This window comes from Gymnoscopelus braueri, assembly GCF_963280865.1.
Source record: "Gymnoscopelus braueri genome assembly, chromosome: 18".
In the NCBI taxonomy this organism is placed as follows: Eukaryota; Metazoa; Chordata; class Actinopteri; order Myctophiformes; family Myctophidae; genus Gymnoscopelus; species Gymnoscopelus braueri.
The window spans coordinates 49842770-49868668 of NC_137618.1; the positions used below are offsets into that span (position 1 = coordinate 49842770).

The 25899-nt window shown below is 42.2% G+C and overlaps 1 long non-coding RNA gene across 1 annotated transcript; it reads left to right on the plus strand.

Moving 5' to 3' along the window:
- Positions 1-1017: 1017 nt before the first annotated feature.
- Positions 1018-25899, plus strand: LOC308073808. The gene is made up of 3 exons (XR_013932047.1): positions 1018-1141; positions 23479-25464; positions 25754-25899. It is a non-coding gene; the product is annotated as an uncharacterized lncRNA (long non-coding RNA).

Sequence of the window (25899 nt, forward strand, 5' to 3'; positions counted from 1 at the left end):
GAAGTAACAGTATTGAACATTTGGAAATACTCCAGTAAAGTAAAAGTACCTCAAAATTGTACCTAAGTACAGTACTTGAGTAAATGTACTTAGTTACTTTACACCACTGCTTACACGGCTGATGTGAATTACATTTTTGTCACTGAGTCTGAAGATGAAGTGGAAGAGAGGAGTGGAGACCAGAACCAAGTTGATACCCTTATAGCAGAAAAGGACAACGATGCAAGGTGGAACAAACTGAGGTCAGACAAAGATGCTTGAGTTCAATCTATTCAGATTTGTTGAAGGAAGTCACAGTATTTATAGGTTACAGAGGTACACATGTATAACAGTCCCATGTGGCAGTCACGTGGGCTGACAATAGGTACATGAAATATAGCAGAGGCAAGCAAAAAGGCCACCTGATGTTTTCTTTGCAATGAAGCGTGCACAGCGCACAGCGTTTCTCCCTGTCACGTGAGGTGATGAGAGATGGAACACAAGATAGATGGTAAACCGGAAAGAACAATGTGTATGTGGTTAGCTGAGGTGGGTTTCACAGTTTAGTATGTCGCAATATTCAGCACGATCTGCAGGAAGCTGTTAGGACATAACCCTTCAGCTACTGTCAGCCACAGCGAGGCCTCCTGCTATGAGGAACTTTAAGAGTGAACATTATCCTCCGTTACAACAGCAGACATCGCTGCAGATGAACAAAAATTGCATCGTGTCAGGTTACAACAACGGCCCTAGCATGGCAACCCAACCTGGCAGAGATATGCACCCTTTCTAGTTACACATTGTATCATTATTAACATTGCTTTCTATAAGATGAGCTGCAGTGCTATCACTCAATTTCTCCATTTGCTGGGGTTTTCACTGTGACCTTTTGACTGTTGTTCATAGACTGTAAAAAAGAAAGCGTGTACGGACCAGTATCGTTGCATGTCGTTACAGATGATTTTCTCTACATGCCCTGCCCTCCAACCTAGAGCCAGAGAGCTCCAGAGAGCGCGCGAGAGAGAGAGAGAGAGAGACAGAGAGACAGAGAGAGAGACCATTTTGTATTCATAAGGTTGTAACTATAGACTGACACAGGTGTGGCGTCGATTTGAAAGACAGACGTGTTTATCTGTCAATGTCAAGATTAAACCCAGAAACTGTAAGTTTAATTTACCACCTTATTCTTAATGCTGTTATTACGCTACAGGCAGTTGATATACACCTGAGCAGTTGTCTTTTGTTTACCATGACCATATTTGTGTATGCATTTTATTTAAAGTATGAATAGGGTATGATTTGTACAATCCTGAATTTTGTTTTGTAACGGAGACCTTATCTGCTGTTAACCAGTTCTGCCACACCCAAATTATCTGTTCATAACATTTTAAAGACAGCCAGTGTTGGGCAATTCATTCAGGAAGAGTACGATACTAGTTACGTATTACTAATTGAAAAAGTAACAATATTACATTACTTATTACTTGGTGTCAATAATAATAATAATAAACTTTATTTGTAAAGTTCATGACATGACATGCAGCTCAAAGTGCTTTACAGAACTAATTTAACAATAAAGCAAAAAAAGAAAAGCAAAAGCATAAAACAACATTACAATAATAGCAAAAAGGCAGTGAATCAAGCAATACAGTGAGGACATGGATAACAACACAGAGATTTAAAAGATTTCAAGAGTAAGATACATTACGTTACTTTTGCATGTTCACATTATCATCATTTTGTGAAAGGGTGCATGCTTAAAAAGAACAGATATACAATGAGTTGCAGTGCAACATGTTGATAGCTTGTAGATCTGTTTTTTCCCCACACGTGACAACCTCCTATGGAGTATAAATGATCATTTCAATGATCATGTTCATTCTAACGTAGTACCTCAAACTTACTTAAAGGGATAGTTCACCCCCAAAATGACTTTTTTTCTATGGATTAATCACCCCATGGACACTTGAATTCATGGATATATTTTTGTTTTTGTCTCATTCCTAAGACAATAATTTGAGGACCGGCAGTGGTTCCGGTAGAGAAACAAAGAGTCTCCTTTGTATCTCCTACCGGAACCGCTGCCTACCGGTCTGCTGGTCATCAAATTATTGGAGAGACAGCGGGATCCCAAAACGGCGTTGTCGGCCGGCGTGACTCCGCCGCAGAGGAGACAGGCCCGCCACGCCTCCGCCGCACCCGCTACGGTGGAGACGCGCCCGCTGCGCCTCCACCGCACCCGCCGCGGCGGAGACGTGACCGCCGCGGCGGAGACGCAACCGCCGCGGCGGAACGACCGCCACTGACAGCCACTGACCGCAACGGACCCGCCACGACCCGCCACGACCCGTCACTGACCGCCACTGACAGCCACGACCCGCCACTGACCGCCACTGACCGCGACTGACAGCCACTGACCGCGACTGACAGCCACTGACCGCCTCGGACCCGCCACGGACCCGCCACGCCCCGCCACTGACCGCCACGACCCGCCACTGACCGCCACGACCTGCCACTGACCGCCACGGATCCGCCAAAACCCGCCGCAGACCCGCCACTGACCTGTGGCATATTTTGCGCATTGAGACAGAGCAGTTGAGATTTCATCAGGCCAGATCTTTGTCAATTTTACTTGAATTCTTATAATTTTAATGTTTATATGATCTGTCAAGTTTATATTTTCATTTGGTATCAGTCATGAATTTATAATAATTTATTATAATTTATTTTCTCTTTATCAAAGATATCAAGCTGGAGTTTTCCACGTGCGTAATTACGCACATAACATAATCTATCTATGTATCTATCTATCTATCTAGGTTATGAAACTCTGCTCTGCTCTGCAGAGCTGCTGCTTCCGTGTGCGCTGCTCTGCGGCAGCACCGCGACCTCAGAGGGCCTTGTATGCCTTATTGTTTAGTTATTTGTATTGTCCGTGTGTCTATATGTCGTTACATGTTATGATATACAGGATGAGAGCAGTTGAAATAGCTCTGCTGATCCTATTATATGGACTATCAACTCCTGCTTGTCGGTCGAACAGACTCAACGCAACACAAACATCTGGCGTGAAGATGGCGCGACCAGGATCGCCTGTGTGTACAGCCGAGTTGCACTGCTGGCATTACGGCCGCCGGAGCCGAACACAACGGCAAACCACGTCCACCTACCGGTGTTGGATAACATCCCCGTGGAGTTGATCCGAGGAAAGAGGAAGAGGAGACGATGAAAAAGAGGGGGAATTCGGACCCGACTACGGAGGAGATCCACCCGCCCCCCCGCTCCCTTCTATCATTCTAGCCAACGTGCGTTCCCTGGACAACAAAATAGGCACGATACGGACATACACCAGGTACAATCATGAATTTCGTGAGGCATGTTTTGTTTCACTGAGAGCTGGTTAAAACCATCAAAACCAGACTCACTCTATGAAGTCCCCGGATTCACTCTGGTACGACTGGACAGAGGTGGAGGGAGTGGCTACGGTGGTGTATGTGTGTACATAAATGATCTCTGGTGTCGATCCTTCTCCGTCAAACTTAGGATATGCGACGATCCCAACGTGGAGATCCTAGGCATGACTTTAAGACCTTTCTATCTTCCCCGCGAATTTGGGTGCATTTTACTGTTTCTAGTTTATGTGCCTCCTAAAGGGCCAGGAAGAGCTGCACAAGCAGCGAAAACAATTGCTGACTGTGTGCACGGACTGCAACTGCAGTATCCAGAGGCACCAGCAATCGTGCTTGGAGACTTAAATCAGTGCTATCTGGACACCGTGTTGCCGGGATTTGAACAGTATGTTAAGGATGCGACTAGGAAAAATAACATTCTGGACAAGTGTTATGTGAACATCCCAAAAGCATATGTTGCCACGGTTGGGCCGCCTATATTGACCTCTGATCATAATGTTGTGTGCCTAACTCCAGTTTAAGTCAAAACTGAAGAGAGGAAAACTGGAGAAGAAAGTAGTTAGGACATGGACAAATGAAAGCAAGGAACAACTAAAAGCATGCCTGGACTGTACAGATTGGGACACCTTTAGAGATGGTTCATTGGACGAAATAACCACTGTTACAAATGATTATATTAATTTTTGTGTACAGCTGGTTGTTCCTACAAAGGAAATTAAAATCTATCCGAACAATAAATCATATGTGACCAAGGACATAAAAGATGTAATAAATGAAAGGAAAATAGCCTTCATAAACAAAGACTTCGGTGCGCTTAAATTGACGGAAAGAAAGCTAAAAACAAAAATGAGGCAGGCAAAATTAACACATAGACAGCATCTAGAGGATGCGTTCAAAGCCAAAAATCACAAAAAGGCGTGGGATACTATGAAATCCATGACAGGAATGTCATCCCCAACCAAACCTATTGTGACAGATAATGAACTTGGCTTTTCTAATGACCTAAATACTTTCTTTGCCAGATTCGAATCATTAGGCGATTCCTCTAAGTGCACTGAAATACTCAAGGCTGTAACACCTGCCCCCTCAGACAGAATTGTCATCACTGAAGAGGATGTCAGAAAAGTGTTTCGGTGTACTAACACAAGGAAAGCTAATGGGCCGGACGAGTGCAGTGCTTTTCTCCTCAAAAACTTTGCATCTGAGTTGGCTCCTGTGTGGCAACCAATATTTCAAACCTCTGTAGACACACACACACAATTCCTCTGTGTTGGAAAACCTCACACATAAAACCACTACCCAAAATCCAATGTCCAAAAGAACATAAGGATTATAGACCCATAGCTCTCACTTCAGTGATCATGAAATCACTGGAAAGAATACTGTTGCAACATCTTGTAAGTATAACTAAAGACAAATTCGACCCCTGTCAGTTTGCTTATAAGAAAGGTTGCGGTACAGAGGATGCGGTTGTCACACTGGTTCACTTCATTACAAAACACCTAGATAAGTCTAATAAAAATCATGCAAGGGTGCTGTTCTTAGACTTCTCTTCAGCTTTCAATACAATACAGTCTGATATTCTGGTGTCAAAGATGGTACAGTTGGAACTGAATCCATACTTAATTCACTGGTATGCTTCCTTCCTTACTAACAGAGTACAGAGGGTGAAAAGTGAACAGAACCCTCTCCGCAGCATTAACTACTAATGTTGGTGCTCCCCAGGGTTGTGTAAGCTCAGCTGTACTTTTCACCCTCTATACTGACAGCTGTCGTACTGAGGAATGTCTGTCTGAATGTCGCACTGACAAACCAGACCAATACATTTTAAAGTACTCTGATGATACAGTTTTGATTTCTCCTTTGGATAGATCCAGTGATCCTGGACTGCACCAACACAAGTAAATAAGGTGGTGGAGTGGAGTGATAACAACGCTCTTATCATTAACACAAAAAAGACAGAGGAGATGGTTTTTGGTGCCCCACTAGAGATACACAGATCCCCCATTACTATTCATAGTGAACAGATCAACCAGGTATGTTAGTATACATACCTAGGAGTAGTAATTGACTCATGGAAAGACCAGATTGAATCAGTGGGTAAGAAGACAAAGCAAAGAGTCTATTTCCTTCGCCGTCTGAGATCTTTTGGTGCTAGCAGACAGATTCTTCTTTTGTTTTTCACTTCTGTTATTATGAGTGTTCTTCAGTACTGTAGTACCACCTGGTATGGATGTCTGTCCGTAGCCTTAAAGTCACAACTGCTGCAGCAACTGAACATTTGTTCAAAGATTGTTGGACAACCACTTCAGAGGCTCTATACAACTACGTATAATGACAGTGTGATAAGGTTGGCAAGGAATATCACTTCAAACACTAGCCATGCTTTGTATGGAGAATATAGGTTGCTGCCTTCAGGAAGGAGATACAGTGTTCCTACATACAATAAGGTCAAACTGAAGAGGTCCTTTGTCCATCAGACGACACTGAGGCTTAATCAGGAGTTATAGGCCAGGGGTAGGCTGAGAGGTGGACACTGCTCTTGTCTTTGTATGTCTTTATGTATGTATTTTGTTTTGTTTTTCTTGTGTCATGTCAAATGTGTGTACTGTTTATTGTTGCATACATGGCTGCTGGGTCGCAAGACAAATTTCAGTGTGAACTGACAATAAAGTATTACCGTATCGTATCTATCTATCTATCTATCTATCTATCTATCTATGTATCTATATGTCACAAGGGTTTTCAGCCCAAGGACCCCCTAGCTGAGAGAGAGATGAAGCAGGGACCCCCTCTATATTGTATATTTGTTTCCCTCCACCGATAGCTCTTTGCCAAAAATAGCAGATCTACAAGCTCACAACGCCTCACGCTGCGAGGCGATGGAGCTTGTAGATTGGCTTGGAGATCTGTCTGTCTGTCTGTCTGTTTGTCTGTCTGTCAGACGGGAAGATACGTAATTCTCATCTCTGCTGATGTATTTATTATGCACGTAACATAACAATACACAACGTCTAGTGTACATATATAGCCCACTGTAGGCTAACATTCTTGGGGGGTCTTGTTAAGCTCCACCTTAGCGCCGCCAATGAAGCGGTTTCAGAAAAAATAAATAAGAAAAAGTAAAAAAAAAAAAAAAGGGCGTGTCTGTCTTGTCTGTCTGTTAGTGATGTGTCGGTCATGATCGATTGGCTCATAAGAACTAGTTCTTTGCCGTGAGCGTGAACGAATACGTTCATGACTCGAAACCGTTGCGTTCACGGGTTCGTTCATGCCCCGCCCCCCGATCCGCAGGGTCGCACACACACACACACACACACACACACACACACACACACACACACAGGAGGACGGGAGCTTCAGCGTGCTTCCCGCGACAGACAGGCGGACATGCATTGCAAATTTTGTGGATTGAAATGAAGCACTGCTGTTGTGTTGTTAGTGTTGTATTCATTGTTCCTGTACAAAAGACCGGTGGTGACCAGATAGCACGACATTTAACTATGAAAGAAATACAGACAACTAATGATTGTCAGGTCACGGACAATTAACACGTTTCAGAATGAATGCAAGATGCAATCTGCACAGCCAACCACATAGTATAGCCAAAATAATAATAGTAACCAGAATGAATAAAATGTTTGAAAATAGCAGATCTACAAGCTCACAATGCGTTGTGAGCTTGTAGATATAAAATAGGGCTAAAGTGGTAAATGTATGTTTTATAATGTAATGTAATGTAACAAGTAACGTAAGTAAAGTAAGTTTTCAAATAATTGTAGTGGAGTAAAAGTACAATATTTGCCTCTGAGATGTAGTTGAGTAGAAGTAAAAATACTGATAATTGAAAATACTCAAGTTAAGTAAAACACTTTATTTATTTATTATTTATTCATATTTATTATTAATTTAAATATATTACTTCTACACATTATATTACAAAGAAGATGGTGCAATTAGATCGTGAATGACAGTGCTGTGTTTCTGTACAGAGTAGACTGTGCAGTCATGTCAGTGTAGTCAGTGGGATCAGATGCACACAGTTTCATGCAGTTAGCGTAGCGCATCGCATACGCTCCGCCGGGACCTGAAGCGGAACTGAACGAGAACGTGAACGAATATTGAACGAGTCTTTGCCGTGAACTGAACGAGAATCATTCGTTCACCGAAATGAACTGTTTTTCCCATCACTACTGTCTGTCTGTCTATCTATATCTGTCAAGCTCTTTGCCAAAAATAGCCGATCTACAAGCTCACAACGCCTCGCTGCGAGTGAGCTTGTAGATCGGCTATTTTTGGTGTGAGTGAGTGCTCCGACGGCCTGGGTCTTATCTCTCTCTCTCTCTCTCTCTCTCTCTCTCTCTCTCTCTCTCTCTCTCTCTCTCTCTCTCTATGTCTTTTGTTTACGTGGTCTGCTCTTTTTTCCCTCTACACCGATAGCTCTTTGCCAAAAATAGCCGATCTGCAACCGCACAAAGCCTCCTGCTGCGAGGCGTTGTGTGTAAATCCTCTAATAGACCGCCGAAGTCTGACGTCATTTACACATCCTTTGTTTGTCTACCTGGTTCGCAGTTTTCCACCCCCGTTCTGAATCCCACAGACGTATTTAATATCGCGTCAAATAAGAACTGTGTTCCAAAAATAAACAAATGACCCCGGCGGGTTGACTCTTATGGATATGAAGCATCAACTGACGGTGAGAAAACGCTAATGTTACTTCCGCCGAATTAGTTACATTTTCGCCAGAAACAGACTGTATCAAATATAAGTGACTGACTATCATAAACGATACAGAACCTCCTCCCTGACAATAACGCCGACACGCGGTGTTTATTTTTGGACCACAATTCTTATATGAGACGATTCTAAGATGACCCAATGTTATTCTCCATAGAGAAATTACTTCCGCAAACCTGGGGATGAACGAGTGACGTCAGGACTTCGGTGCTCTATAGTGACCTCTATTCAATTAAAAACCTCCCTTCTAATAGAAGCCGACCCTTCTATACAAGCCTCTTTTTTTTCTACTTTTTTTTTAAAGTCTGAAGACTCTCGCCTCTATGGCTAGGCTATATACGCCTGCCGTCGGTTCAAATCACCGTGACACAGAGTAATATAGACAACATTTAAGTAAAGTACTTGAGTAAATACACTTAGTTACTTTACACCTCTGCAGACGAGCTGCGGAGCGTCCGTTCTGCAGCGTTGCCAGATTCTGCGAGAGAATAGGCAACACTGCTAGTGGCTCCCCATTGGCTTAGACTTGTCACATGACCTGTCTAAGCCAATGTGGAGCCTAGCAGTGTTGCCAGATTCTGCGAGACAAATCAGCAACCAGGTCTATGAAAACAAGCCGCGACCACCTGTAAATGCACTGTTTATTTCACACAGTAGGCCTACTTGATTTCAATAAATGAACCCAGTACATTTCACACAAAATGTTGATTTATTCATTCTGATCAGTTTGAAAAATAGAAATATAGGCCTCTCTCTTATACATGCCTCCTTTCAATAAAAGCCCGGTACACTACAGTTGAAACAAATACAAGCCTGGGTCACTATTAGAGGATTTACTATTGTGTATTAAATATGACCGAGTGCGTGCGTAATGACGCGCAGATAAGCAACCCCACCAGCGTGTGTGGTCCTTGTCATGCCAAGGACCCTCAAAATTTGATGTACAGTAGGCTACTTGCCTGCAGAACACAGCATTCCATGCACTTTCTCTCTCTCTCCCTCCCTCTCTCTCTCTCTCTCCCTCTCTCCTCTCTGGGGTCCACGGCCAAATACATATCATTTGTGGGGTTCCTGACATGAAGGTGTCCCCCCCCCCTCCTCTGAGTGGAACAACTACCGTAACAGAGGAATTTTACATGTTGCAAGTGCATGTTGTAACATAATAATACACAACGTGTACTGTACATAAATTGCTCACTGTAGGCTAACATTCTTGGGGGTCTTCTTAGCGTTGTGAGCTTGTAGATCGGCTATTTTTGGCAAAGAGCTTGACAGATATAGATAATTCACAGCTCTCCTCTCCTAATTCCCCACAAATAGTCCCCAGCAGCTGGGTGGGACCGGAGAGCAAGCTGCTATTCAGTCATGATTGATTGAGGTGATTGAGATGACATCATGACATCATGATTTCTCCATGAGTCTTTTAACAACTTTGCTTTCGAGGAAAAAAACAACAACAATTAAATAGGTGTGGATGGCTTCAGTCAATGAATCAACAGCGGTCGTTAGCTCCCCACTGGGAGATCAGACAAACTTGATGGCCCATTCGCGCACACATCAAAGGTGGCTAGGATCAGAGGCACTAAGGGCCCTATTCTGGAGCACTTCCCCCCCCCTAAACCACGTTAAATACTGATAATGGAGCTGCGCCGCCCCAATAGGTTATTCTAGCACCTGCTCTACCCTGCTCTACCCGTCATCCATTATGCCGACGCCGGTATTTGCGCATGGAGGTGTGCCCGTGGGCGTGTTGTTGCTATATCCCCCACATTGCCATTCTGCAGACACACATGGGTACGGCTTTGGGGGGGGGATAGTGGATTCTAAAACCACCCGCCGGTTTCTAAAACCACCCGCCAAGTGCACACAGACACTGCAATGGCTTTGTGCGTTGGACCATGAGCCGTGTTGCCAGCCTTGGCGAGAAATAAGCAACCGCAGGTCTATGAAAACAAAAAGAAGCAACTATAAGGTCACATGAGCACTTCAAACTACTAACTAGAGCTTTCATATCCCCTAAATATTTCAGCCCGGCTTGACTAGTAATAATTGACAAATTAGGCCCAGCCCAGCCCGTCAGTCATTTTTCTAAAGAAGCCTTATTTCTCATTAAATCTTGGTAATTCGTTAAGAACAGGAGTCATTCTACCCTATTCCAACAGTCTATATTTTATTTAAAAAACAGCTTGGAGCAAATAGGGCTATATAAATATATACACTGCCCCATAACCATTTAAAAAATGATTATGGTTATTCTATGAAATATATGTTTCATAGAATAACCGTAATCATTTTTGCGATGGAGAAATCACATCCAATGTTACCTTCTACTGCCCGCTGCCTGTGCTCTCATTTGAAGAAATAATCCAACATTTACTTTGAGGTGAAAAAGACATGAAGAAAGCTCAATAGTCTGCAGATCCATTCTATATGTCATGTTATGGTGTAAACTTTAAAGGGGGCTCTCTGCTGCTGCCGTCATGACAAGACAGCTGATTGATTTGACCTACTTTTGCGTTGCGCTGCCCTGTTGATTAATTATTTGGCATCAGCTGTGTAAGAATATATAACTATTTTAAATGGCTTTCATATACTCTTGGGGATCTGACTAATATGACAAGTTGCTTATTGTGAACACAATACGCTACAAATTAATTAATATATGAATTTATTTGGATTTAAAAAAAACGTCGACCCGGCCCAGCCGGTGCCGACGGGCCGGGTCGGGTCCCGTTGGGTTTGGGCTAAAATCTTAAAGGGTCTACACCATGAATTTCATTTTTTGGGTTTTTTTTAGTATTTTTTTTTTTAACATTCAGTCGTTCATTCTCATTTCAGAGATTTTCAGAATGGGCGTGTCTGAACAGGCCATTTCAGAATGTGCAAGGCAAGTGATGTCACTTGCGTTGCAATGTTAAATGAAAAGTGCCCGAATCGCTCCGAAACTTTTTCTACCCCCCCTAAGTGGGGGTCTACGAACAAATACTTCGGGCTCGGATTTTGGCTCCGCCCCCCGGAAGTGGGTGAAACAGGCACCTCAAACACTTGGTGGAATTGTTAAAAAATGTTCAAAGTGTTTTTTTTTTCGATTTTGTATTTTTCTTAGATGCTTCTTTTTATGCAGAATTTTTCCATTTTTTATATTTTTTTATTAACAGACAGAATTGCTCAGTAGCCCCCCCCTGCCCAAGAGGACGTTTTGGTATTGCAGCTGAAAGTGCTGTATAAGCCAGAGACAATTGTCTTGGGATGAGTATATCTGAGTGATGATTTAGGCTCAAACCTTTTGAAAAAGGTTTGAGGGACATACACCATATGATATTAAATATCAAAAAAAAAAATTAAATTCATGGTGTAGATCCTTTAAGCACTTAAATTTTTTATAAGATGATCGGATCATCTAGTGTGATTTTCATTTTGGCTGCTGTCTCGTTAAACCCATGCTGCGGGTGAATATTATATTATATATTATATATATTATATTCCCCACGTAAACGCTGTCATGTTTACTGCATTAAAGGTTCTCAATCTTTTCAGGCCATCGACCCCCCAAAATAACCATATTTGAACTGGGGACCCCCGCTTTTTGTTTGACTCGGTTCCACAGATAAATATTGTGAAAATAGCAGATCTACAAGCTCGCCAGGCGTTGGGTGCTCCATTGTTGTCTCGACCCACAGGTTGAGAACCACTGCATTAAAAGCTCCAAGCAAGTTACATGTCTAGTATGTTGTTGACCACGTAATGTAATGTTTTTGGTTTAGTGTTAGGCTACTCCGTGGCGCGCGCGCCTCATTGTTTATGCTGTCCAAAATAACAGATCTGTAAGCTGTCGACACGACATGACGCAGCGCCGTTGATAGCTTGTATGTCTGTTATTTTGGGTAGGTAGGCGACACACATACGCATCGCTGCAATGTGTCTGGGTTTGAGAGGCTATGATGTAAACTTAAAGTGTAGCTCTGTTCGGGATTACTGAACAAAGGTGGATGATGAAAGATAACGGGGACAATATGGATGTAAGTTAACTTTAACTGCGTCAGTTCAGAGGAAACTATGGAGCTACTTCAGACACCCCTGGAATCCATTAGAATGGTGGAAATAGAACGATAACAGCCAACGTGAGTACATAGGCTATAAACCTTTCCTAAAACTGTATTATACCCATGTGCTACTGTTTGTCTGTGTACCACGTAGGAGCGTTGTCGCAACATGATGTAATTAATTATTTGGGAGCAGCCGGTGGGTGTGTACCAATAGTATAAATATTTTAAATGGCTTTCATATACTATTCCGGATCTGACTAATATGACAAGCTTATTGTGAACACAATAGGCTACAAATTAATATAACATTTTATTTGGATAAAATAAAATAAAAGAAGGAAAACAAGCCCAATGTGGCTTATAATAATCAGACCAGGCAACAGTGCAGACAGGGAGATAGGCTAGAGCATATATTGGATCGGGGATGACGGCTAGCGCAGTCTTCTCTTAAAGGCATGATGTAAAAAGGCACGGTGATTGGTTTTATCATTGTAACGCCCAAACCACACCTATGCATAATGTAACGGGTAGCTCAGGTGTTTGGCGGGTGAGGGGGGTGCCACAGAATACCGAATTTTGCGGGGAAACGCCTCTTGCCTAGTCCGAAATCCGTAATTAGTGGTTTGTTCAAATTAAACCTGGAATAGGGGCCTTAGTTTGTAGACAGACGCACAAGGCATGAATGGATGCCGGTGATCGTAGGTTTCGGTCACTGTCGGGAGGTTTGTAACGAGCTGTGTGCGGCCGGGGAACGAGCGGCCATTCAATTATTATTATTATTATTATTATTACGGGGCCAGAGCTCAGCTCTGGACCTGTTTTATTATTCCCTGTATTCTGTTTCTTCTGCCACTTTTCGCAGTTCTGGGTGAACCGTGCTGTCGCTTTTTACGAAACTCTGCCATATGGTAGATGGTCATGAAAAACTAACAAGAAATAAATCTCACAATCTTTCGTCAAAAGGTGGCGCTATAGCACTCAATTGAAAATGCCAACTTTGAACAGGTACAACTCATGCCCTGTTTGACCTACAGCCATAAAACTTCAATACACACATGCGTCTACTCATGATGAACAACTTTAACCCTCTGACTTTTGACCTCTGACCTTTAGATCTCCCACCATTTTGAATTATATGAAAAACAGTTAAAACCTATCTCCTCCTGGGATTTTTGAGTAATCTGCACGAAACGTTTTACACATGAACTTTGGACCTATGCCGACAAACTGATACAAAAGATTTTCCATAAGTGAAAAAATGAAGCTTTAATGAGCCAATGAATATTGCAGTTTTATGACAATTATTCATCTGCCCCTAACACATACATGCAGACTCACATTTCTTTGAAACTTTGCGTTAATGTTGAGGGTCATTCCAAATATTACTGAAACCAATCTTACTCCAATTGGTCAAAGGGGGGCGCTATAGCGATTTTTTGAAAGTGCAAACTTTAAACAGGCAAAAGTCATGCCTCGTTTGGCCGACAGCCATTAAACCTGCTTACACATGTGCCTTGACTCATGAGGAACACATGTATCACGTTGACCAGTAAGCTCCCCCTTAGATTGTCCGCAATTTTGAGCAGTTTGAAAAACACTTAAACCCAGGATTTTTCAGCTATTTGCGTGAAACTGTATCATCTGTGTGATCTCCTTTTTCACAGGTTCTTGTCTGTTGGTCCAATGGCTTCTCCCTTAAACGTGTGCCTCACAACCTGAAGGTTGCCAGTTCAAGCCTCACTTGATGCGGACTTCATTAAAGTTGCATTGCACACAACATGATTGTGTCAATTAATACATGTGCAATTGTTAAACATAACCTGAAATACTTATTTGAGAGGGTATGTTTTTGCAATGTATGACATACTTAATTCTGAAAATAGCCGATCTACAATCTCAAAACTTTTCAGATAGCAACGTGTTTCTGAGCTTGTAGATCGGCTGCTTTCACTGGTTCACTTTTATCTTCAACAGACAACCTCAGCCTGGACAAAGCTATAGCACTATAGGTAATGTTGCAGCCCGTCAATCCGAAGGTCGAGGGTTCGATTCCTGTTAATGGCAATAGATTGACACGTCCAATCAATCCATTCTGCTTCCATCCTTCTCTCTCTTCAATCTATTGTTTCCATGTCTTTCTCTCTTCAATCTATTCCGTTTCCATGTCTCTCTCTCCGCCCTTAGATTGTCCGCAATTTTGAGCAGTTTGAAAAACACTTAAACCCAGTTATTTGCGTGAAATGGTATCATCTGTCTGACCTCCGTTTTCACTGTATCAGGTCTGTTGGTCCAATGGCTTCCCGCTTAAGTGAATGTTTCACAACATCAATGTTGCCGGTTCAAGCCTCACTTGGTGGAGACTTCATTTAAAGTGCATTGCAAACAACAAGACTGTATTAATGAATACATATGCAATTGATAAAGATAACATGAAATGCTTATCTGAGAAGGTCTGTTTTTGCAATGTATGAAATGCTTCATTCTGAAAATAGCCGATCTACAATCTCAAAACTTTTCAGATAGCAACGTTTTGTGAGCTTGTAGATCGGCTACTTTCACTAGTTTTCGTTCCGAGGAGACACAAAAATGCCTTTATTGGTAAATGGTTTTTGAACCAGTGATCTAGAGTAGTTCGGGACACAGAGGCTTGGTTCATAATGGACGGAAATACTTATAAATATCAACAGACACTACCAGTAATTGTGTCAATTAATACATATGCAATTGATAAAGATAACCTGAAATGCTTATTTGAGAGGGTATGAAGTATGTATGACATACTTCATTCTGAAAATAGCCGATCTACAATCTCAAAACCTTTCAGATAGCAACGTTCTTTTTGAGCTTGTAGATCGGCTGCTTTCACTGGTTCACTTTTATCTTCAACAGACAACCTCAGTCTGGACAAAGCTATAGCACTATAGGTAGTGTTGCAGCCTGTCAATTCGAAGGTTGATGGTTCGATTCCTGTTAATGGCAATAGGTTGAGATGTCCAATCAATCCATTCTGCTTCCATCTCTCTCTCTCTTCAATCTATTCCGTCTCTCTCTCTCTCTCTCTCTCTCATATTCACCAGGTCAGGTCTGTTGTTCCAATGGCTTCTCGCTTAAGTGTGTGCCTTAAAACCTCAAGGTTGCCAGTTCAAGCCTCACTTGATGCAGACTTCATTTAAGTTGCATTGCACACAACATGATTGTTGCGAACGCGGAAGGAGGCCTCCGACCAAGTGGAGCTTACTATATCACTGTGCTTGGGTTGTGTGTGTGTGTGTGTGTCTGTCCCTTATTTATGGTCTTTCCGTGTGTGTTCACGCTCTCATTGGCTCGTGCCCCCATGTGACTCGAAACTCCGTGCTGAAATGCCAGCAGCTGCACTGCCTGTATACAGCCGGCAGAGTGCGGCAGAGTGCACTACTACAGTGTGGTTGAAATATAGCAGCCTCAGTCAATCTGCGTTCGCTTCCAGCGTTCGCGCGTCTTACTTGTGTCAATTAATGCAAGTGCACTTGTTAAAGATAACCTGAAATGCTTATTTGAGAGTATGTCTTTTCAATGTATGACATACTTCATTCTGAAAATAGACGATCTACAATCTCAAAACTTTTCAGATAGCAACGTGTTTCTGAGCTTGTAGATCGGCTGCTTTCACTGGTTCAATTTTATCTTCAACAGACAACCTCAGCCTAGACAAAGCTATAGCACTATAGGTAGTGTTGCAGCCTGTCAATCCGAAGGTTGAGGGATCGATTCCTGTTAATGGCAATAGGTTGAGACGTTCAATCAATCCATTCTGCTTCCATCTTTCTCTCTCTTCAATCTATTATGTTTCCATGTCTCTCTCTCTTCAATCTATTCCTTTTCCATGTCTCTCTCTCCGCCCTTAGATTGTCCGTAATTTTGAGCAGTTTGAAAAACACTTAAACCCAGGATTTTTCAGTTATTTGCGTGAAATGGTATCATCTGTTTGACCTCCGTTTTCACTGGATCAGGTCTGTTGGTCCAATGGCTTCCCGCTTAAGTGAATGTTTCACAACATCAAGGTTGCCGGTTCAAGCCTCACTTGGTGGAGACTTCATTTAAAGTGCATTGCAAACAACAAGACTGTATTAATGAATACATATGCAATTGATAAAGATAACATGAAATGCTTATCTGAGAAGGTATGTTTTTGCAATGTATGACATACTTCATTCTGAAAATAGACGATCTACAATCTCACAACTTTTCAGATAGCAACGTGTTTCTGAGCTTGTAGGTCGGCTGCTTTCACTGGTTCACTTTTATCTTCAACAGACAACCTCAATCTGTACAAAGCTATAGCACTATAGGTAGTGTTGCAGCCTGTCAATCCAAAGGTTGAGGGTTCGATTCCTGTTAATGGCAATAGGTTGAGATGTCCATTCAATCCTTTCTGCTTCCATCTCTCTCTCTCTTCAGTCTATTATGTTTCCATGTCTCTCTCTCTCTCTCTTCAATCTATTCCGTTTCCATGTCTCTTAGTGGGGTCATTTCGCACAATTATCGATACGAAGCTGATAATAGCGCCAAATTTTGCATGAGGCTTCTTTAGGACCTACTGATGGATTCTAGCCTTGGGTACCAAACTTTATTTTGAATATTTTCCATACATTTAGGCTTATCAATATTCATTAAAAAAAACAGGCCGATTCACTTTTTGGCCTATAACTCTTGAACCGTAGGTCATAGCATCAAAAATATTTTTTTCCCTGGACTCCTTGGATCATGACGCAACTTTGCATATAGGTCCCGCCTCTTTTCCGATTTCAAGATTTTCCGCCATTTTGCGTTATCTTCAAAACACATATTTTGCTACTACTCCTAAATATTTTGTCCAAAACTCACACAAATCGGCACACCCTCTATCTTTGGTCATGTGATCAAGATTTATCAGTCAGAATTTTCATATTCCCTTCGGAATGGCTACGATTGGCTTCTGAAATTTGTGGGAGGGTCTGTTTGGAAAAAAATGGCACAAATCATAAACACAGCGTCCTATTTGTCCTAAATTCATATCATTGAGGGGCCATTAATAAACGTAGAGCCAATGCGATTTCACTTCCACCCATAGGGGGCGCAACAAATTCTGCAAATGTCACTGTTTTTGCGCCAAATTAAGTACAAATGGTCTTGTGAGTCAAACATTTGCAATTGCAAAGTGGAGAACAGTCCAAATTTGATTTGCCACATTTGCAGGTGGAACAGTCCCCTTTACAAGAGCATTTGATCAGCTCTCAGATTCCTTGGTCCATCCATACTCATGTGGGGAAGGAATAACTTGTTCTGTTTGTAGGCTGGTCGCCCAGATGCCTGCTTGATACACTGCCCGCTTAACATGCTGAAGTAGTGCATCTTGGGTGGGTGGCAGTTTCTCCATTGACCTATTCCCATGACAGAAGAGTTCTTTTCTAGTCTAGTTGATGGAGCTCAAAGGACTGGATTTGTCATACAGGATAACCGTCAGTCTCTCAAGCTTCTGGAATCGCTGACTCTCAACATTCAGCTGCTGGAAGGGATGTTTGGCCAGACTGACAAGTATCTCTGTGACATCATCATAGGCTTGCCAGGCATGCCAAGCTGACTTCTTACCCTTACTGTGGAAAGCAGATGTTGTGTCTGGAACATGCCAAAAGCCCACCCAGATGTCAGCCAAAGGTTGAATCGACCTGTTGCAATCATGAGGAGGCAGACACCAGGATTCTGGTTCATGTACGGCATGCACTTGAGCAAGGAGCAACAACTATCCTAGTGCGTACTGTGGACACTGATGTCATCGTGATCCTTGCAGGCTTGTTCCATCATTTAGTTACGATTCAACCTTTGGCTGACATCTGGGTGGCTTTTGGCATGGGCAAAAAAGACCGATTTTACCACATCAACAACATGTGTAAATCTCTGGGGGAGCCACAATCTCGTGCTCTGCCTATGTTCCATGCATTGTCAGGTTGTGACACAACATCTGCTTTCCACAGTAAGGGTAAGAAGTCAGCTTGGCATGCCTGGCAAGCCTATGATGATGTCACGGAGATACTTGTCAGTCTGGCCAAACATCCCTTCCAGCAGCTGAATGTTGAGAGTCAGCAATTCCAGAAGCTTGAGAGACTGACGGTTATCCTGTATGACAATTCCAGAAGTCTCCAAAGCATGCAGAGAGCTGATCAAATGCTCTTGTAAAGGGGACTGTTCCACCTGCAAATGTGGCAAATCAAATTTGGACTGTTCTCCACTTTGCAATTGCAAATGTTTGACTCACAAGACCATTTGTACTTAATTTGGCGCAAAAACAGTGACATTTGTAGAATTTGTTGCGCCCCCTATGGGTGGAAGTGAAATCGCATTGGCTCTACGTTTATTAATGGCCCCTCAATGATATGAATTTAGGACAAATAGGACGCTGTGTTTATGATTTGTGCCATTTTTTTCCAAACAGACCCTCCCACAAATTTCAGAAGCCAATCGTAGCCAATCCGAAGGGAATATGAAAATTCTGACTGATAAATCTTGATCACATGACCAAAGACAGAGGGTGTGCCGATTTGTGTGAGTTTTGGACAAAATATTTAGGAGTAGTAGCAAAATATGTGTTTTGAAGATAACGCAAAATGGCGGAAAATCTTGAAATCGGAAAAGAGGCGGGACCTATATGCAAAGTTCCGTCATGATCCAAGGAGTCCAGGGGAAAAATATTTTTGATGCTATGACCTACGGTTCAAGAGTTATAGGCCAAAAGGTGAATCGGCCTGTTTTTTTTAATGAATATTGATAAGCCTAAATGTATGGAAAATATTCAAAATAAAGTTTGGTACCCAAGGCTAGAATCCATCAGTAGGTCCTAAAGAAGCCTCATGCAAAATTTGGCGCTATTATCAGCTTCGTATCGATAATGTAAAATAAACAGGGTTAATGTACTGGACTATCTCTCGCTCTCTCTCTCTTCAATCTATTCAGTTTCCATGTCTCTCTCTCTCTTCAATCTATTCCGTTTCCAAGTCTCTCTCTCTCTTTCTCTTCAATCTATTCAGTTTCTCTCTCTCTCTCTCTTCAATCTATTCCGTTTCTCTCTCTCTCTCTTCAATCTATTCCGATTCTCTCTCTCTCTCTCTTTCTCTTCAATCTATTCCGTTTCTCTCTCTCTCTCTCTCTTTCTCTTCAATCTATTCCGTTTCTCTCTCTCTCTTTCTCTTCAATCTATTCCGTTTCTCTCTCTCTCTCTTTCTCTTCAATCTGTTCCGTTTATCTCTCTCTCTTCAATCTATTCCGTCTCTCTCTCTCTCTCTTCAATCTATTCCGTCTCTCGCTCTCTCATAATTATGTTCTTTTAGAAAGTGAGCAACAGTCCACCTGGCCTATTCCCATGGATTGGATCTACCCACCTCACCTGCTGTCATTCCCTCTCAATCCATAATCACACCTGCCCTCACTCACTCCTCATTAGTCTCTCTCTCTCTCTCTCTCTCTCTCTCTCTCTCTCTCTCTCTCTCTCTCTCTCTCTCTCTCTCTCTCTCTCTCTCTCTCTCTCTCTTTTCCCTGGCCCCGCTTATAGCTGCTATATTTATTATTGCTATTCTTTTTTTTAATTATTATTGAAATCTAGTTTGAAATGACCCCAAACCTGCCTACCAATGATGTCACTGGTAGGCAGGTTATTGAACTGTCCACCACAGCCCTCGACTGAGACACAAAAGCGTGTCTGATAAAATGTATATAAAATATCGTTGGCACTTTATACAGAATCAAGCAACTTAAAAACTGTCTGGGGGGCTCACAAAAGCCAGAGTAGACGTTAAAATTACCCCAAACATGTTTGAAAGTGAAATATCCCTTTAACACTCGCATGACTGAGGTTTCATACTCCTCCACCAAGCCTGAAAAAAGGTCATTTTGATCCCCAAATCAGGCTATCCTATTGGCCACTGTCTCCCTCTGTTCTCCAGACTAGTTCACACTTTATCTCCCAAACAGTGGGGGGTTCCATTGTCTTCTAAAGAGCTGAGAGTTGAAAATGGGTTGCCAAATTTTGAGAGAGAAATAAGCAGGCAGGTCTATGAAAGTGTAGGCAGTAGGCTAGTGTGTATTTCTATCTGTCTCCTATATGTCATCATGATTTGTGATTTGTGTATGTGGGGGATCTCATTTTTACTTCCATGTACTGTTTTTCTGTTTTTTTGTCTCACTAAATAAAGTACATTAATCAATCAATATTTGCGTGTCAGTGTGTTTGTCAGTAGATATTATTATATGACAGCTAAAGTATACATTTCCATTTCCAATGCCATGAAATAAAAGATGTATTACAATAATTTCAAAGACATGTTTATCAAATATGGTCTTGTAGAAAGGCAATCAAAGGTTAGAAATAACAGCAACAAAGTGTCTTAATTCAACAACGTTTATTTTGTTTCAATGCTGGTTACATCAGAATATAAAGCAAGTGTGAAATAAAAAACAAGCAAAACAATGGAATGTAAGCATTTAGTTTCTGTTGCTACATTTATCCGGGTGGCAGCTTCAACGCAACAAATGTTCTCTTTCTCTTGTGAAACATTTAGAGACACTTATAATATGTCATAAAGAAAGCGCCAGCGCATTTTCCACACGCCCTTATGTGACATTTATGACAGGCATCTGTGGTTTTGTTTCCACCACATCTGTCCAGCTGACACTGCTGCCTTCTCTTCTTTGTCGGGGTGTCTGTGTCAGGTGTCTGTGGAGTGCCTGGAGTACCGGCTCTCTTTGCAGCTCGTGGTGTGGTTGGTTGTGGTGTGGTCGGCTGAGGGAGAGAGAGAGAAAGAGAGAGGGAGTGAATACATGATTTGTAATGCACAATAAATATGCTTATTATATATTGTGGATGTATTGGATATTTGGACTAGTGACTACATGATTATAAAAACATGATTAAATTACCTGCAGTGCGGGCCGCTGCTGGCGCCTAGGTGTGCGTGGTACTGTCTGGTCTGAGTGATCTCTGCCCCTTTCCACCATGTATTCCCTGCGTAGCTGTAATCCCAACGCTTCTAGGAACTCTCTCCTGGTGAGCCGTGGTTTGCCCATGCACTGTTTGAACAGCACATAGGCATTGATGGCAGCCAGGTCCAGCATGTTGTAAAAGACAGCCACTGGCCAGCGGGTGGTGGCAACTTTCACTGTGTAGTTGCGTGCCATCTGATCCAAAATGTCCACTCCCCACTTGGATTTGTTGTAATCGGTTACAGACTCTGGCTTTTTCTTGGGGTCTGTACCAATCGCGATGGTAGGGTGCATGGTGCTCAAGATGCAAACGTTTTTTTGGGGTTTGCTTTGGTAGATGGTCAGAGTTGCATCTGCGCTTTTCATCAATCTGGTGCTGCTTAGTGGTGCCTTGCTTTGCCGTGCGCTTGGAGGCAACTCGCGCCTCTGTCTGTTCACAGTCCCAAGTAGCGTCGTATTCGATGCTAGAAGACTCTGTGCCAGCTTCATCGAAGTGAAAAAGTTGTCCATTGTGATGTTTCGTCCCTTGTGGAGGAATGGTTTGACCAATCTCTGAACGACATCCTGAGACAGAGGCACGCCATCGCTGCAAATGAGAAGGAGAGAGAGGGGGGAGGATAACGGTTATTACACAATAATAACAATACAGGTATAGGCTACTAGCTATTGTGGATGCAGACATTTTAACATGTTTATGAAAAGAACTTACCAGCTGCGGTACTGGCCCTTTCCCAGGTAGGGAAATCCATTTAGGAAATATTTGGTTTTCAGGTCAGCTGCAATCCAAAACTTAATTCCAAACTTGTCTGGTTTATTGGCCATGTATTGCGTGAAGCCACATCTTGCCTTTGAGGGGAAGAGCTGTTCGTCCACTGTGATGTTGACTCCAGGTACATAGAAAGCCTGACAGTTATCTGTGAACTTATTCCAGACATGCGTCATTGCCGCAAACTTGTCTTTTGCTTTGCGGGCAGCCCTGGTGTCCTTGTCATCAAAACGCAGGTAGCGCATGATTGATTTGAACCGATCACGAGCCATGGTTTCCTTTACAAGTGTATTACCATAATCGGTGGCCCACAGTTTGGTCAGGGGATAGCCACAGGTGTTCATGGCACGAAAAAAAAACACGCTGATGAATGCTTTCAGTTCCGTCACAGACAAATCCCAATCTTGATTATTTTCGTCACTGCGGGCCATCTTAACTGTGCAGTCTCTGATAGTCCCCAACAGGTCGTTATCCAACAAACAGAGAAAACTGCTCAGCTCATCTTGAATTCTGACCTTGGCAAAAACTGTAGGACCAGGTTTGTCTGTGAAAATATTGCGCCTTGGTGCCCTGCCAGGACCAGCGCCGGGCATCATGTCTGACCAAGCGGTTCCATCTTTACCGACCTCAGTGGTGGTGGTTAACTCAGGAAGGACGTCCTCTCGGTCATCTGGTTCAGATTCAGGCTCAGAATCAGAAGCTGGTGGGTAGTAAACCTCAGCTGCTGGTGCGTCTCGTTCAATCTCTCCACACGCACCGCCGTCATCATCACTGTCCACATCGCCAACAGCAGTCTGTTGTTGGAGAATATCAGAAGCTTCTTCTGCTGTGAAACGCCTTCCTCTTGTTTTCCCCATCTCGTCCAGTGGAATGAATGTGGATCTTGTCCTCAATGTGATCAGACTTTATACTTTTTACTTGGTAGGCTGATTTCAATGTGAATAGATTTTTGATTGGGCAATTAGGGTTGAAATTTGATGAAGGTCCCGTGATGTGGCTGGATGAGGACCGTTAGCACCTGTTAGGACATCTGCCATAAATAACATGACTACAAAGGTTCCAATCTCTCGGCCATTACAGAGGAATGCACTGAAATCCATCCTTGAATAATGTAAATGTGTGCAATTTAGTAGCTCTTGCCTGTGGGAGAGAGAGGGAGAGCGGTCAATTTAGCCGAAATATAACGGTTGGGATGGTATATATGGTATATATTTCATATTTATAATACGTTTCAGAAGAAGAAAAAAACGGAGATGATTTGAAACAAATATTTAGGAAAAGTCATGAAAGGGGAACTTTCTCAGAGCTTCATGAGAGAAGATAATCCACTTTAAATTCTCAAAATCGGTCATATTGATAGCTTAGTCATGCAAGTGTTAAGTGCAGCACTTGGGCAAATGTAGGCCTACTAGTTTCTTTCCACCAATGATTACAAAATAATTTTTCTCTGACGCTGTCCCTTCTTTATCATGTGTAGAGCTTCGGTTAAATACATAAAAAATGTACTGAGCAAATGTATTGAAAACTATTTATTTTCTTTGTCACCACACAGTTATTCTGAAGCAAAGAAATGGATCTGCTTGCGAATATTGAGGTCCGACTTGTTCCTCCAGGGACCACAGCTGTCCCAAGAGAAACACATCCTGTAATACAATGCATTATGAATGGCAACCTCAAGAAGCTAGAGAAATCAATCAGAGACAAAGACATTAATGGCCTTTACCCATCCAAGGAGTTCAACGATGATATGTCCTTTGACTGCTGCTGTGGCATTTCACAAGGAGGACATTTGTGTGTTTCTTCTGAGTAAGCGCGCAAACCCAGTTCAGTTATCCACAAATAACTGTACCCCTCTGCATTATGCCGCTATTTCCAAAACACCACTTGTTTTTGTGCAGAGACTGATTAAAGCAGGAGCAAATCCAAATGGTGCCACAAATACTCCCTTCGCTATGACACCACTTGAGACTGCTGCCCTCAATGACAGGGATGATGTTAAAGTCTTAATCAAAGCTGGAGGGATTTTAAATCAAATCCCTGCTACACATCCTCACCATGTTAGTTTTAATTTAAAACTATCTGAAATGATGTGCAAGCTTGCATTGAGCGGCGGTGACTTTTATTCTAAATTAAAACATTTTCTAGATCTGAGCATTGCTGTTCAAGAGAAAACATCAACAGAAGTTTTCCGCATTTTTGATCGTTATATGCTGGAGGAGAATCCTCAGACCCATCTGACCATAATTGACACACTCTTTACTGTTACCGGATCATCAGCAGAAGACTATCGTCAGAGAACTATTAAGTGGTTGAAGGACAATGGAAAGCTGAACCTCTACATTGAAAATGCAGACACGCTGCTTCCAAAAATGCCCAGTGCACTCCAGGCTTTAGTCGTTAAAAGTCTACATGCAGTTTTCTGCATAATGAAAGAGATATCCAGTGAGGTATCACTGTCTATGATCCCCAAACTGCTGAATCTCCTTTCCACAAGCACTCAATTTCCTGAAATACAGCATTTTGTTCTGATTACATTATATGTAATTGCACAAAAAACAAGTCAAAGATGACTGGAATCAGAACTTCATGGACACATTATGCACAACGATTGTTCCTTTTGTGAAGAAAGAGCACCCCCCTGATACGAGAGCGTATACATATGGCATACTGGCAAACCTGCTTCCATGTGAACGTGCCACTGACACCTTTGCATCAGTGGGAATAAATCATGTGCCTGAGGATATAATTTCATCTGCAGAAATGCGGATGGATAATAACCTGAAAGAAGAGCTAACAGAAATGCAAAAGTGTCTAAACAAGCCAAGCTCAGAATGTGAAGTTTCCACAACTACCAATACGGAGCCACCGGGATCCAAAAAGAAAGAAAAAAAGAGAAAAAAGTCAGGAAAGCAAGAGGAATTGAAAGATGAAGTTCATGCTGATGCAGATAAGACAACAAATGTTCCTGTTGAGGAATCTGTTCTGACTGGAAGTTCATATGTGCAACCTGGCCACCCCGTAGCCAGTGTGTCACCAAAACCCAGAAAATGGCACCAAATCAGTCAAATATGGAAGCAACAGTTAGAGAAGCTTGCCAACATAGATGAAAGTAAAATTATCAAAGTTGGGAGTCTTGTGTTTGTGAAAGATGATGAATTCCGCATCGCAAAAGGAAGTGATGGAACTGAGGTCTTCTTGGGGTTAAGAGATGACGGCACTGAAGTCGCAGTTAAGAGAATGTCCAAATCCAACTACCAAGTGCTGAAGAATGAGGAAGGCTTTTTACGTCTTCCAAAGCTTGATCATCCTTCAATTGTACGATATGTTGACTTTGCAGAGGATGAGAACTTTGGTTACCTTGGGCTTCAGTTATGTGAATACACGCTAGACGAATACATCAAATGTGAGTTTCCTCAAGACGTCCTTAGTGAAATGAGGAGGGATCTTGCAAATCAGGTTCTCAATAGCTTAAGTGTTCTTCATTGTCAGAATCCTCAAATTCTCCATCGGGATATCAAGCCCCAGAATGTCTTGATCGGTAAGATACAGAAGAAATTAAGAGCATACCGTGTGTGTGTGTGTGTGTGTGTGTGTGTGTGTGTGTGTGTGTATGCGTACATATATATATATATATATATATATATATATATATATATATATATATATATATATATATATATATATATATATATATTGCATGTGTGTGTGTGTGTGTGTGTGTGTGTGTGTGTGTGGGTGTGTGTGTGTGTGTGTGTGTGATATATATATATATATACATACACACACACACACATACTGTATATCGATCTACCCAATTTGTCTTGCAGATGTACAAAATAAGGCAAGATTAGCAGATTTTGGAATAAGCCGCCGATTACCCAAAGGACAAACAACCCTTCGTACAAGCAGTGCAGGAACTAAATGCTGGAAGGCAAAGGAGACTTTGAATGAAGACAGTGATATTGCATATAAA